This window comes from Ictidomys tridecemlineatus, chromosome 7, assembly GCF_052094955.1.
Source record: "Ictidomys tridecemlineatus isolate mIctTri1 chromosome 7, mIctTri1.hap1, whole genome shotgun sequence".
In the NCBI taxonomy this organism is placed as follows: domain Eukaryota; kingdom Metazoa; phylum Chordata; class Mammalia; order Rodentia; family Sciuridae; genus Ictidomys; species Ictidomys tridecemlineatus.
The window spans coordinates 146,766,284-146,780,225 of NC_135483.1; the positions used below are offsets into that span (position 1 = coordinate 146,766,284).

Sequence of the window (13,942 nt, forward strand, 5' to 3'; positions counted from 1 at the left end):
AACATGCAGCACCAAAATCAAAACTCTCAAGGCAAGGTGGTGCATGCCTGTAATCCCAGCCATTCCAGAGACTAAAGCAGGTGGATTCCAAGTTCAAAACCAGTCTCAGCAAGTTTTCAAAGCCCTAAGCAACTTAGTGAGACCCATCTCACAATAAAAAGGGTTAGGTATGGAGCTCAGTGGTAAAACAACCCTGGCTCAATCCCCAGTACCCCATTTAAAAAAAAAAAATCTAAACTTTTAAGTGAGTCAGTGAGAAGGTGCTCAAATTAATTCACAACAAAAGAAATGGACCTATAGATCAAAGGTCAAACAATTTGATGACACAAGGGACACAGAAACACAGATCTTCTCATACATTCCTGGCAAAATAGTGCATCTACGAAGGTAAATGTGGTAATATCTATCAAAATTATAAAAGCAAGTACCTTTGATCCAAAATCCTACTGCTAGGAATTATCTAAGTCTGCCTCACCACTGTGTGTGAAATAACATACACCAAATTATCACTTGCTGTATTATTATAACTGGAAAAAACTGAACAGTAAAATTGTAATAATAGCAAATGCTATCCAACACTTAGTTTCATGCCAGACACATTTCTTCATTTAATCCTCCCACCGACCCTATAAAGTGGGGCTAATAATATCCCCATTTTACAGATGGGAAAAAAGAGGCCAAGTTAAAATAATATGAAGTCAAAATGCTAGTGTGGAGCCAGAAATTGAACCCAAGTAGTCAAATTCCAAAGTCTTTTCCCCTTTGCAATTTACTGAAACACCTAAATATACATCAATAAGGCAGTGATTTCTTAACATAAATGGTATATCCAGCAGAACGCAGTAAGTAGCACACACCTATAAAACCAGCTACTTAGAAAGGTGAAGCAAGGATCACAAGTTCAAAGCCAACCTGGTCAATTTAGGGAGAACCTGTCTCAAACATAAATAAATAAATAAATAAATAAATAAATAAATAAATAAATAGGGCTGGAGATGTTGCTCAGCGATAAAAGAGTGCTCCTGATGCAATCCCCAGTACTGCAAAAAGAAGAAAAAATATCATTTGTGTAAAAAAGATGGGGAAGCACATTTCTACATGGGGTATTTCTGAAGAACACATATTAAACCTGATGACACAAGTCAACTTCATGGAGGAGAAAACCAAATAGCTAAGGAACAGGAATAAAAGGAAGCTCTTTAGGTCTAGTGGGGCATGGTGGCTCAAGTCTATAGAACCAGCTACTCAGGAGGTGAAGGCAGAATAATCACATATTGAAGACCAGCCTGGCCAACTTTAGAAGATCCTGTCTCAAGAAAAACCAAAAAGGGCTGGGGATGTAGCTCAAGGGTAGCACACCCTTAGGTTCAATCCCCAGTAATACCCACCTCCCCCCAAAAAAGGAAAGCCATTCTAATGTGTCACCTTGTACCTTTAAACTTTGAAACATATGAATCTGTTACCTATACAAAAACAACCAGCTTTTAAAATGGAAAGGACAGTGAGGACCTGAAATAAGACAAAGACAGTAGAAACACTATAAGAAATTAGTTAGTAAAACAAAGATTTTTTTTAAAAAATCCAATTTCCTGCATCTATCCTTTAAAGCTGACCACTCTTCCTCACTCTCTGCACCAACTTCTCTTTAACGCAATATAGACATTTTATTCTAGCTGAAGCAATCTGCCTGCCAATCCCAACAAATCAGCTTTTTCCTCAAATCCACATTTCTTTCTGCAAAATCTAGCTCTAAACTTAAAAGCCACCCACCTATTGTGCTAGTTAGCATCTTGTATGTTTATCTATACCAGGGATAGCAAACACTAGCACTCATGCAATCGTGACTCCTACCCCTGACAATAAGCACTGCTCAGTGATCACAGTACCCTTTTTCCACTAAATCCAGATGCTGCCTCTAACTCTCCTCAGTGCAGTGTTCCAGGAAGCCACTATTACAGACACAGCTGGCCCATGAATAAAACCTTTGACCAAATTGTCTTGATAGATTTCATGCATATTTATTTATATATATTCCATTTTGTTCTGAAAAGAATTGAAGATATAGCAATACATGAATGTAAGATAAATTAATAAATTATAAGAATAAAGTGAAAAATCAAAGAGTGCTAAGGAAAAGGCTAACACATGCACAGCACGAAACCTATCTACTCATTCAGGAGTGGGGAGCAAATCTAGTTTTGGCAGCTAGAAGCCTTCACAAAAGGAAAGCCCAGTCCACAGACCAAGTGATAAACAGAAGAAAACTCACAAGGAGAGTTATTATTCTTGGTGCTTAGACCATACAGCAATTTTTATAAAGCAGAGAGAGCTCTATAGAATGACCAAGACATAAAGACACATAGCCAAAGGCTACGCTGTTTCTGATAGCATCCCTCAGGAGAGCCCTTTGGCACATTACCAAAGCTCAATTCAACAAAATTGATTTTACAAAGAACAGGCACAAGCTTTCACAGTCCTCTGTGCTTTTACTTGGTTTCCTCCTTCATTGCCTCCCTAATTAGATTACAAACACTTTGAAGACAAGAATCATCTCTTCTAATTCTTACATATAGTTCCAAGGTGTTTTGCATTCTACAAAACAAGCATCTGGTGTCAGCAAGAATTTGCATAGTGCAATTCCAACCTACTCCAATAATCTAAACATGGTGATTCCCACATTCCTACTAAATAAGTAGGCTAAAATGAAGCCTTGATGGGTAGACTTCTAAACCTTCTTTGTGATTACCAAATAAAAATCTCATTTGTAATATCCTAACTGCATTTTTAGTTTTGCATATACCAAACACGAAGCTTGCAGAAGTACCAAATCAATATCACTGAATCTGATCCAATAAACTGAAGCTCATAAGCAAAAGCTTTAGCAAGCCCTATTAAAGGAGAGACAATATTACTATCTTTCAAGAATATAATCAATAACTCTTTTACAAACCAGCTGACAAAGGCATGTTCGTTGGTTCATTTTCTACATAACTCTGCAAGAACTCTAGAAGACAATGAATTATAATGCAGATTTTCTCTACTTCTTTCCAAGAATCTGCAGTTTCTGCAAACATCAAACTGCCAGAGAAAGGTACTTCCCAGCTCTACACACACACACACACACACACACACACACACACACACACACACACACACACCCCACTATCAGAGAAGCTTATATTTCCTTGAATGACTATCACCTACCCCCTCTTCTTTACCTTGTCATACTGGAAATGCAATGAGGACTAAGTAATAAATTATTGAGGTAAAGGGATATGAGCAACATAAGTATAAAAACTTAAAAATTACCACTCTTAACCACAGGCATTAAGGCACATTAACAATCCTGTATTTAATATTCATGGAAACCATTAATAAATAAGCAGTTTCGCCTTACAGTGGCTTGGCTGAATATGCACTTAGTATTTCAGTTTACAGTACACTCCTCATTTGGTATTCCCAGTACACAGGAACAGGCCCTTTCATCCCCAGGAAGGGACAGTAGTAATGAATGAAAGAACTTGGCCAAGCCTGCAAAGAGTTAGTTCTCTTACCCTTTTGTTACAAATAAGGAAAGAGGGATTTGAGCAGTTAGGTGATTCATCCAAGCTCCGTGGCTCATAAGTACAGTACAGACCCAGGATTTAACCTAATGTTCTAGCAGCCTTATAACAGCAGACCACAGCGGCTCATGTTTGACCCGTTTGGGAACTCACCACATGAAACCAATGTTTGATTGTTTGAAAACCTATTAAATACCAAACACTATACTAATCTCTTTTCCTCATAACTACCCTATAAAGTAGGTGTTGTTATCCCATTTTACGGAGAAATTAACCTGTTCAAAGTCACAAGGCTAGCAAATTATAATGTAAAATAATCCCAAAGAGCGCAAGAGATCTAGGGAGGTGGTCCAGTGGTAGAGCATGAGGCCCTAGGTTCAATCCCCAGCACCACAAAAACAAAACAAAATTAAAAGACATCCAGTATTTGGAAATCACTGTCTACCAAAAGATTAAATCTAATATAGTGGGAATTTTTATAGGTCCTGCCTATTTGCTGGCACATTCCTAGCTCCACCATTTAATTTCCTTAAATTTGTTCCTATTAGGCCAAAATGTAAATGTAAAACCACAGTAACTTGCATTCATATAGCATGATATAGTTTATGCTAGACTTTTTTCATTTTTAGAAGATGTAAATACTGAGCGTTTTCATACATTACCTCATATCTCATCTAATACTTTGAAGACTCTTGTGAGGTAGGAACTAATGCTTTGCAGGTGAGAAAACAGAACTTTGCAGGATAAAGTAACCTGCTTAAGGTTATACAACTAGTAAAAAGATGCATTGGACTTTATCCTGGTCTAAGTGAAAAGCCCATATACTGTTACTACACTGAGTCATTTAATCATTTACCTCCGTCAACTGACTCAAAATGAAACAGAAAAACAAGTGCCTGCTGAAACCTAATAGAACAATAAAAACTGGAAATATTAGAAAGGTCATCTTAGATAGTTTCCCTCCCCCACAGTTGTCAGGTGATTTCTAATAAACATTGACAGGGCAGACATTTCAACTATTCCATAAGACAGAAAAAAGCAGAAAGTGTAAATGGGAAAAGGAACTGAACAGATACTTCACAGAAGAAAAAATACAAATGGTCAACAAATACATGAAAAAATGTTCAATATCACTAGCAATCAGAGAAATGCAAATTTAAACTACACTGAGATTTCCCTCCAGTCAGAATGGCAATCAACAAGAATACAAATACAGGCAGGAGGTTAGCAAGGATGGTGGAATGTGATGAACATCATTTACCATGTATGAAGACACGAATTGGTGTGAACATACTTTATATACAACCAGAGATATGAAAAATTGTGCTGTATATGTGTAATAAGAATTGTAATGCATTCTGCTGTCATTTATTTTTAAAAAATCAATTTAAATTTTTTTTAAAAAAAGAATACAAATACAAGTAACAACCGGGTGTAGCACACACCTGTAATCCCAGATGCTCAGGAGGCTGAAGAAGGAGAATCTCAAGTTCAAAGCCAGCAACAGCAGAGGCGCTAAGCAACTCAGTGACACCCTGTCTCTACTGAGTGCCCCTGAGTTCAATCCCTGGAACCCCTGCTCCCCCACCCCCTGCCCTGCCAACCGCAACAACAACAACAAAAATACAAGAACAAGAAATGTTGGTGAGGATGGAGGGGGAAAGGTACACTCATAAATGCTGGGAGGGACTGCAAATTGGTGTAATCACTCTGGAAAGCAGTATAGAGATTCCCTGGCAAACTTAGAATGGAATCACCAATTGACCCAGTTATCCTACTCCGTTGCAAATACCCAAAGGACTTAAAATGAGCATACTATAGTTATATGGCCACATCAATGTTCATAGCAGTTCAATTCACAAATGCTAAGCTACGGAACCAACCTTCAACAGATGAATGGACAAAGAAAATGTGGTACATATACATAAAAGACTGATACTCAGGCATAAAGAAGAATTAAATTATGGCATTTAACAGTGAATGGATGGAACTGGAGGTTTTCAAGTAATATGCAGATGCCGACTCACAATGGGTGGTGAGAGGTTTCCGGATTGATTAAACAAGGGGAAATGGGGGGAAGGGAGGGAGAATGGTAAAGAATAGAATTAATTGGACATACCTTTCCTATATTCCTATATGAATACACAACCAGCATAACTCCATATTATGTACAATCATAAAAATGGAAAGTTATACTCCATATATGTATGATATGTCATCATACATTCTACTGTCATGTATAACTAAAAAGTCGAAATGAAAAAAAATGAACTGATTAAAAAAGGGGGGGGGAGTACCCCATTCATCCATAAGGGCTGGCTTATTCTTGACACTAAAACCAGGCAAGGATAACCAACTTAATAGCAAACATAAATGTGTTTATTCTGTGTAAATACAGGTGCAAAAGTATCAACACACTGTAGTCAAAAATGAAGGGCTACATATGGCATAATCCCATGTGTAAAAGAAAAACCATTCTGAATACACAAATTGCAGGATATAAAATGTGCATTTGCATGTACATATGACCTTGATATGAAATGCGTACTTGTACATAATCATGCACATGCACAAAGTCAAAAATACAGGTTTGGAAATATAAATCACTAACTGTAGAAATAGTTGTTATTTAAGACAAAGTGGTCTTAGTGGTGAAGAAAAGAAACAGGAAGCAAAGGGAGATTTCCAGTTTTTATGTACCCATACATTACTTGAATTTTTGTATATAACATGTATTGTTTCACAATTAAAATTATATAAATTAAAAGCAAATTCTAAATATACTTTTCCTTTATCTCCTTAACTTATGATAGCAAAAACTAATTATTTTACTATCTGCTTATTCATTCCTTAAACACTTAAGGTACAACTTCTGTGCAAGGGTACTGAGCTAGGTATCTGGAAAACAAAAGTGTGACAGTTATTAGGTAATTAGAATCTCTCATAACAATTACTTCCTTCCGTAAGATATAACATTGAGTTTTAACTCAAATTCTACTTTTTATCACTTTAATCTTTTAGATCATTCCATCTCTAGAATTCTAGATTTTCCGAAATTTATAATGCTTTTCTTCTAAAAAAAAATTTTTTAAGTAGTAGATAATTTTTCCATTTTTTTAATTAAAAAAATGAATTTGTAGTAATTCAATTCAATTCAATGCTGGACAATGGTATGCCAAGATGAATAACTAACAGATGGCCCTACCTAGTTTCTAAGGAGCTAAGAATTTTGCATACATCTCTGATGTAGAGTTGTATATAAAAACTGAAATAAGTACCTATCAGCCTGTACTTCAGAGTCAAACTGGCAAATCGCCTCTTCAAAAATAAAAGTTAATTTCAGTTTATCCCCTCAAAATCTTAATGTTTATACAAAAGGTAATGCCTACTTTACCATTAGAGGAAATCAATTAATGGGAAAATAAAGACCATGGAAGTTGCAGAGGAATGGAGTTTCAGTGAAAAGGAAGGGGTTCTATTCTCAGCTACATCACTAGAAAGCTCTTACCAAGTTAGTCACTTTGGATCTGTTTCCACCCTATGGCATTCACATCGACCTTATTAGGACAGAAGAAAACAAATATTTGAAAAAAAGCATAACAAAAATCTGGTGAATATGGGGCAGTGTGGCCATAGCACCTACTTCTTTTTCATTTGATTTAATTTTTTTATTTATTTTTTCCCCCATTCTGTCACTGATTAGCCAACGATTTCACAAACACAATGTAACTTCTGTATGCCTTATCAAGTGAAAAGAATGCAGGAAGTAGAGTGAGAAGTTTATAGTCGGACCCTCTTACTAGTTATAAGCTTAAAAAACAAGCTAACTACTGAATTTCTTTGCACTTTCTTTTCTTAGCAGCAGATCAGATAATACCTTATAGGGTTATCGATAAGATTAAATGAGAAAATACATGTGTAAAACATAAACTTAGAAACCATTACACAAACATTTCCCCCAAAGAAAATGTACAACAAAACATGAAAAGATGCAATACAAAAGAAAAACCACAATGAGACACCACTTAACAGCCACTGGGATGGCAGCCATCAAAAAGTCGAACACTAACAAGTATTGGCAAAAAGTGGAGAAAACAGAACCCTCCTACACTGGTGGTGAGAATGTAAGATGTATGGCAGCTATGGAAAACAGTTTAGCAGTCTCAAAAAGTTAAATAGAATCAACATCTAAAACTCAGCAGTTCCTCAGTGAGATACATAGACATGAAAACATGTCTACACAACAACATTTATAAATAAGAGTTCACAGAAGCATTCTTCGTAATAGCCCAAAAGTGGGAATAATATAAATGTCGGTTAACTGATGAACCGATAAACAAAATATGGCACTGTCACAAAATGGAATATAATTCTCCATTAAAATCAATAATATGGGTGAAAACTGAAAACATGTCAAGTGAAAGACACAATGGGCCACACATTGCGTGATTCCATTTATATGAAATTCCAGAATTGGCAAATCCACAAAGACAAAAAGCACATAAATGTTTGCCAGGTTCGAGAGAGGGCTGAGAAATGGCAGTGACATGTCCAGGATAAGGGTTTCCTTTTAGGATGATAAAGGTTTCCTTTTTTTAAATACCTTTGTTTTATTTATTTATTTTATGTGGTACTGAGGATCGAACCCAGTGCTCATGCATGCAAGGCAAGCGCTCAACCACTGAGCCACAACCCCAGCCCCAAATGTTCTTGAATTAGTGTGATGTTTATATGATCTTGTGAACACAATAAAAGTACTGAAATATACAATGAATTCTATGGGGCTAGGGTTGTGGCTCAGTGGTAGAGCGCTTGCCCCAATGCCACATGTAAAATAAATTAATAAAATAAAAGTCCACCAACAACTTTAAAAAAAAATTTAAAAATGAATTCTATGACATATAAAATATATTTCAAAAAACTACTGTAGAAATTCAAGTTTCTGCTACTTTTTATTAGTTTAAGTATCCCGCTTTTCTCAAGAGGTTGCTCCTGTTGCTTCTAATTTGAAGTTACATATCAAGCAAATGAATGGTATTTTTCATAAATTACAACTATTATGCCAATAAAACTTTCTACAAATCAGATTAATATGAAATCATTTCACTTATTCCCCCCAAAATGTCTTTATTAATACTGAGTTGTGTTTAGGGAGTAGAAATAGTTCAAGGAGTCCTAACGGAATACATCTAAAAGATAAAAATTGTGACACTTTGTTTTTTTCATTAGGGTCTATTTAGTTTCCTGATATATCCTTAATAAAATTATCTGTTCAAAATGTCATTAAATGCCCATCAATCAGCTCAACTCCCAGTAGATGAAACTTTTCAACATCTATTTACCATTTTCTATGCTCTTCATTCTGCTGCCAGAATTCCAGTCCATTATTAGATCCCCTATCTCTTCTATCAATTACTCCTCCAATCATTACTCACAGGTGTTAGAATGCTTGTTTTAAATGTAATACATTCTCTTTTTTTCCCCTTAATGTTAGGAAACTTATTAGAATAGGCCCAATTTTTTAAGGTTAAATTTAGCCCAGAAGGTTTGAATAAATATTCAGCAAAATAACTTCCTAGAATTTGGGATATAAAAACAATCAATAGAGTTGTGTAATGCTTTCTAGCTCCTTTGGGAATTTTTTTCTTGTATTTAGTCATGGGGTAAAGACAGTCACCAACTTCTGTCTTCAAAAAGTATTATGCATAAAAAGCTTCCTGGTTCTAGAACAAAGAAGTATTTTATTGCTCAAAGCAAAAGGAAGAGATTTTCCTTCTATTTAGTATTGTTGCACCAAAATAGCATACCAATGAAAGGAGCTAGGTATTGGACTGCCCCAAGGTATGTCAATAAAGATAAATTGTTCTTTATTATGTATTGGGAGGGTGGGGGGGAGTCTCAACACTAAGAACATAAATTTATTGCCAGGTGAGGTGGTTTAACCTGCACCAGTAATACCAGCGACTCTGGAGGCTGAGGCAGGAGGATCACAAGTTGAGGAGACCCTGTATCAAACTATAAAATTAAAAGGGCTGGGATGTAGCCCAGTGGTACAGCACTCTGGTTCAATTCCCAGTACCACTAATAATAACACTAACAACATTTATCAAACCATAGAAAACAGTATGGGTTAAGATTTCCAACATGGAGCATACTTTAAGTGGCAATTTTAATTTGAGGAATTGCCAAACTATTCTGGGATGCATGGTAGGTACGCTTGATACAGGAAAAAAACGTGAAGAAAGGGATGACTTATCAAACAACTGCTATCCAGTTGCTCCCTCAACAGCACTCCCAACTTCTCTGGGTGATGATGTCTGTGTATGACAGAAAGATGCCAAAGCACCAAGGGAACCACAGGGGCTGTCACAGCAGCAGCAAGTCCAAGCCGGGCATCCCAGGGTGAAATCTGGCCAGTACCCCCAAAGAGCTGGTCAGAATGCGGCTCTTTTCTCAATATGCGTCTGCCTAAATTATAAAAAATAAAGACAGAACCACGCATTCCGACCAGCTCGCCCTCTCCCTCCCCTTTGTGAGCCCACCACAGGCTGGAGGGACGTTAACCTCCCGCAGGCCCTGGGAAGCCAAGCCCCACGCCGCGCGGGAGGCGTCCAGGGTCCTCCGGCCGTGTCCCCCACCCACCGGTCAGGGCTGGTCACCGGTCACACAAAGGAGCCAGCCAGCGTAGGCGCTGGACACCGGGGCGAGCCCCGCAGCCGGGCGACCCCTGTGCCCCCTGCACCCCGGGAGGGCGAGACCCGCCGGAAAATACGGGTTAACGCCCGAACCTGTTGCACGATGCGGGTCCCTTTCACCCAGAAATGAACAAGGGCGCTCCGGGGGGGAGGAGCGCGCGGCCCCGGTTCCGCTGGCCGCGACCGCACCCGGCAGGCGGCGCGGAGGTAGGGGCGGCCCGCGGGGCTCCCACCTCAGGCGCTTTGTCTGCGGCGGCGGCGGGGACAGCAGGGGAGGTGGGGGCCGCGGGGGCGGGGAAGCCGGGGGCGCGGGCCGCGCGGTGGAAGAAAGCTCGGCCGCCACCGCCGCCGCCCGCCACCGCCACCCGCCCGCGCTCGCCGCCGGCCGCGGGGCCTGCGCGCTCCTGCCGCCTGGCCTCGCGGCGGCCACACTCACCTGGCTGGCGCTGGCGCTGGCAGCCGGCGGCTCCGGAGCGTTGGGGAGGACACCGGGACGCTAGCGAGGCGCGGGCGGAGGCAGAGGGCGAGGCGGGAGGAAGGCGGGCTGGGGGCGGAGCGGGCCCAGGCGGCGGCGGCGGCGGCAGCGGCAGCAGCAGCAGCTCCAGTCACTCGCGGCAAATCGCGTCCCGGCCCCTCCGTGCGTCATGCGGGGGGCGGCGGCGCGGGTGGCCTGGCCACCTCCCGGCACCCGCGGGCCGACCCGCGTCCGCGCGACCTGGCGTGCGCCCGGGTGGCCGCGGCGCAGCTACCCCGCCCGGCAAGGGAAGAGGGCGAGACCCGGAGTCCCAAGGGGGCTTGGGGGCTGGGGGCTGGGGCCTGGGCGAGGAGGAGTCTCTGATGCACCCTACAGTCCCCACCCTCCAGAGCTCCAGCTCCCCAGCCCTGGGCAGTGTGGGTTAGTGGAAAGAGCCGTGGACCTGGGGTCAGAAGTGTGGGCTTAGGAAGGGCCACTGCTTGACAGCTTGGCAAGTCATTTATTGCCTGTGGCCTCATCCTAAAGTATAGATGACCAAAGTCTATCAAAAGTCTAACTTGCTAGCTAGTACCCTCTAATGGGAGACGCCAGAAAGGGGCTGTGTGGTATGGCTGAAGGATTCTGGCAGCTGGGGGAAAAGGGTTGCGGTGAGGCAGGGCTCTATTCAATATGGTTGTTTTGCCATGAGAATCTTTCTATTGGACACTCCAAAATTAATCCACAAATGGGGCTTTCTGATGATAATTACTTCCCTGTCTTTACCAACCCTACTTATTTTTCTCCAAATGTACTGACTTCAAAGTACTCTTTTCATTTTATTGCACAAATCATTTTTATGTCATTTCCTGATTTCAGTTGAGTCATCAGCTAATCCCTACAAAACCACAGTGGCCATGTGGTCCCAATCCCAGGCCTTCACAGAACTCACACTTGAGTATCACCTACTTCTAATAAAGTCTTGCCATTCCAACAACTAGCACCACATTTCTCTCCTTTAAAATTCTCTGTTTGAAAATTCCACGCATCAGCTGGGAGCAGTGGCGCATGCCTGTAATCCCAGCAACTAGGCAGGCAGAAGCAGGAGAATCACAAGTTGAGTCCAGCCTATGCAACTTCGGGAATCCTTGTCTCAAAATCTAAAATTAAAAAAGGGTTGGGACTGTAGCTCAGTGGTAGAATGCCTCTGGTTTTCAATCACCAGTACCAAAAAAAAATTAAATAAATAAATCTCACAGATGAACCCTTCCACATAATTGTGTGACTGACAATCTGTTTCTACTACTTTAACCTCTTTGCCATTGTTTGCACCAAGCCTTTCTAATTTCACTTCTGCTTCACTTCCATGTAACTACCGAAGAATAGTCCCAAGACACTGAGCCAAGCTTGATACTTCTCTAAAATCCTCAGAAGCTCTCCATCTCGGAGGCTGACTCAGGGTCAAGCCCGTGACCATGGCAGACAAGACATTTATAATCTGATTTCCTTGAACCCTTCAGCTCAAGCTCTACCTCCCACCATATCCACTTTTCACAGGTGAATAGACTTTTTCTTCATCAATTCTCCCATCTGAAACCCATTCCTCTTTTAACTGTTCTTAAAGATAATGAAAACAGTGCATCACTCTTTGGAATCTTCCCTGACATCCCACCCTTTCACCATGCCCACATCTTCTGCCCACACACTCAATTAAATATTCTTTCCTCTCTGCTCTTATGAAGCCTTTTACCTATTCTCAGTGATAATCCTTAGCACTTTCTTTCCCACCCCACACCCATGCTTTCTTTGGTGGTCTTTTCTTCCTACACTGTGTGTTCCCCAAAAGATAGGGATTTTTGTCAAGTTCATTTTTGGCTCCTCAGAACATAGCACAGTGCCCATCACAAAGAAGGTTCTCTGTTTAAGTGTTGAAGCTTTATCCATTTCAACAAGGATATTAAGCAACTACTCAACAAGAAATGCAATGAAATCCATAACAGTTGTGTTCTGTAACTTTCCCTGTGTTCTGGTCTTCATTTCTCTACTATGTGGTATTCTCTGCTTATCATTTTAAACATTGTCCACTACGACTCACATTCTTTGCTTATCCTAAAAAAGCAAGAGCTTGCCAAACAATCCATTTTAGTAATTCACAAAACATCCCTGCCCTTCCTTTTTCCATTCCCTCTGGTTCCATATCTCATCACCCAGTTATCAGATGAGGGCCAACTGCTAAAACAACCACCACTATCACAATAACAAAAACATTGACTGTAAATTCAAAGAAAATGAAGTTTGAGTGCTAAATCTCCTGATAACTTCTGAAACAAATTCAGCTCAATCACTTAAATTCATTAAGCCTCACTTTAGGCATCTCTTTGGCTCTATGATCAGCATGTATTTTTAACATTTTGCCATGTCACCTAAACATGAATCCTATACCCCAAGTATGAGGAGAGGAGTAGAGGAATACAATTTTCTACTCCTAATGATAATATTTCAAATTCTCAACTTGATATCACATTAATATTTTTCTACCACCCCATTCTGTTGTTCATAAATACCAAGTTATCACCAAACATAAACAAAATAAAACAAACATAAACAAAAATAAACCCAAATCTTTTAAAGTCTTTAATATATATATAACTATGAAACTATATCTCAGCCAGGTGCAGTGGTGCATGCCTGTAATCCTAGAAGCTTGGGAGGCTGAGGCAGGAGAATCCTGAGTTCAAAGCCAGCCTCAGCAATGGGGAGACACTAAGCAATTCAGTGAGACCCTGTCTCTAAATAAAATACAAAATGAGGCTGGAGATGTGTCTCAGTAGTCAAGTCTCCTGAGTTCACTCCAGGGTACCAAAAAAAGAAAAGAAAAGAAGAGAAAAGAAAAAATTATATCTCCTCCAATTTGCATTTGTTTTTAATAATTGAGGGCAGATCTTTACATTTATTTCTCTTAAGTATCCCTTTGGATGTTACACACTATAAGTCCCTGCCAACTAGAAATCACTGTGAGATCACAATAAAATTTTTAAATATTCTAGGCTGGGGACAAAAGGCACTTCAAGCAATAAGTTTCTAAATTCCTAATTTCTTGCCTACAATTTCCCTTGAACTTTTTTTAAACCACATTTACATGCCATTTAAATTTATAACTTCTCACATTCATCTGATTTTATTTTTATAATACATTAATATTGAAAACACTTTTTGTGATCGTGTTCTATACA

At 40.0% G+C, this 13,942-nt stretch overlaps 1 protein-coding gene across 2 annotated transcripts in view; it reads right to left on the reverse strand.

Annotated features, from left to right (window-relative positions):
* Nucleotides 1-10,839, reverse strand: part of Sestd1 (SEC14 and spectrin domain containing 1) — a 131,268-nt gene extending 120,429 nt beyond the window's left edge. Inside the window, exon 1 of one of the 2 annotated variants that reach the window (XM_078017676.1) lies at nucleotides 10,695-10,839. The gene's annotated coding sequence lies outside the window, so the exon portion shown is untranslated. Of the gene's footprint in view, nucleotides 1-10,351; nucleotides 10,502-10,694 lie in introns of those variants that run through there. The other variant, XM_078017677.1, reaches the window with a different exon arrangement.
* Between the last annotated feature and the right edge of the window lie 3,103 nt (nucleotides 10,840-13,942).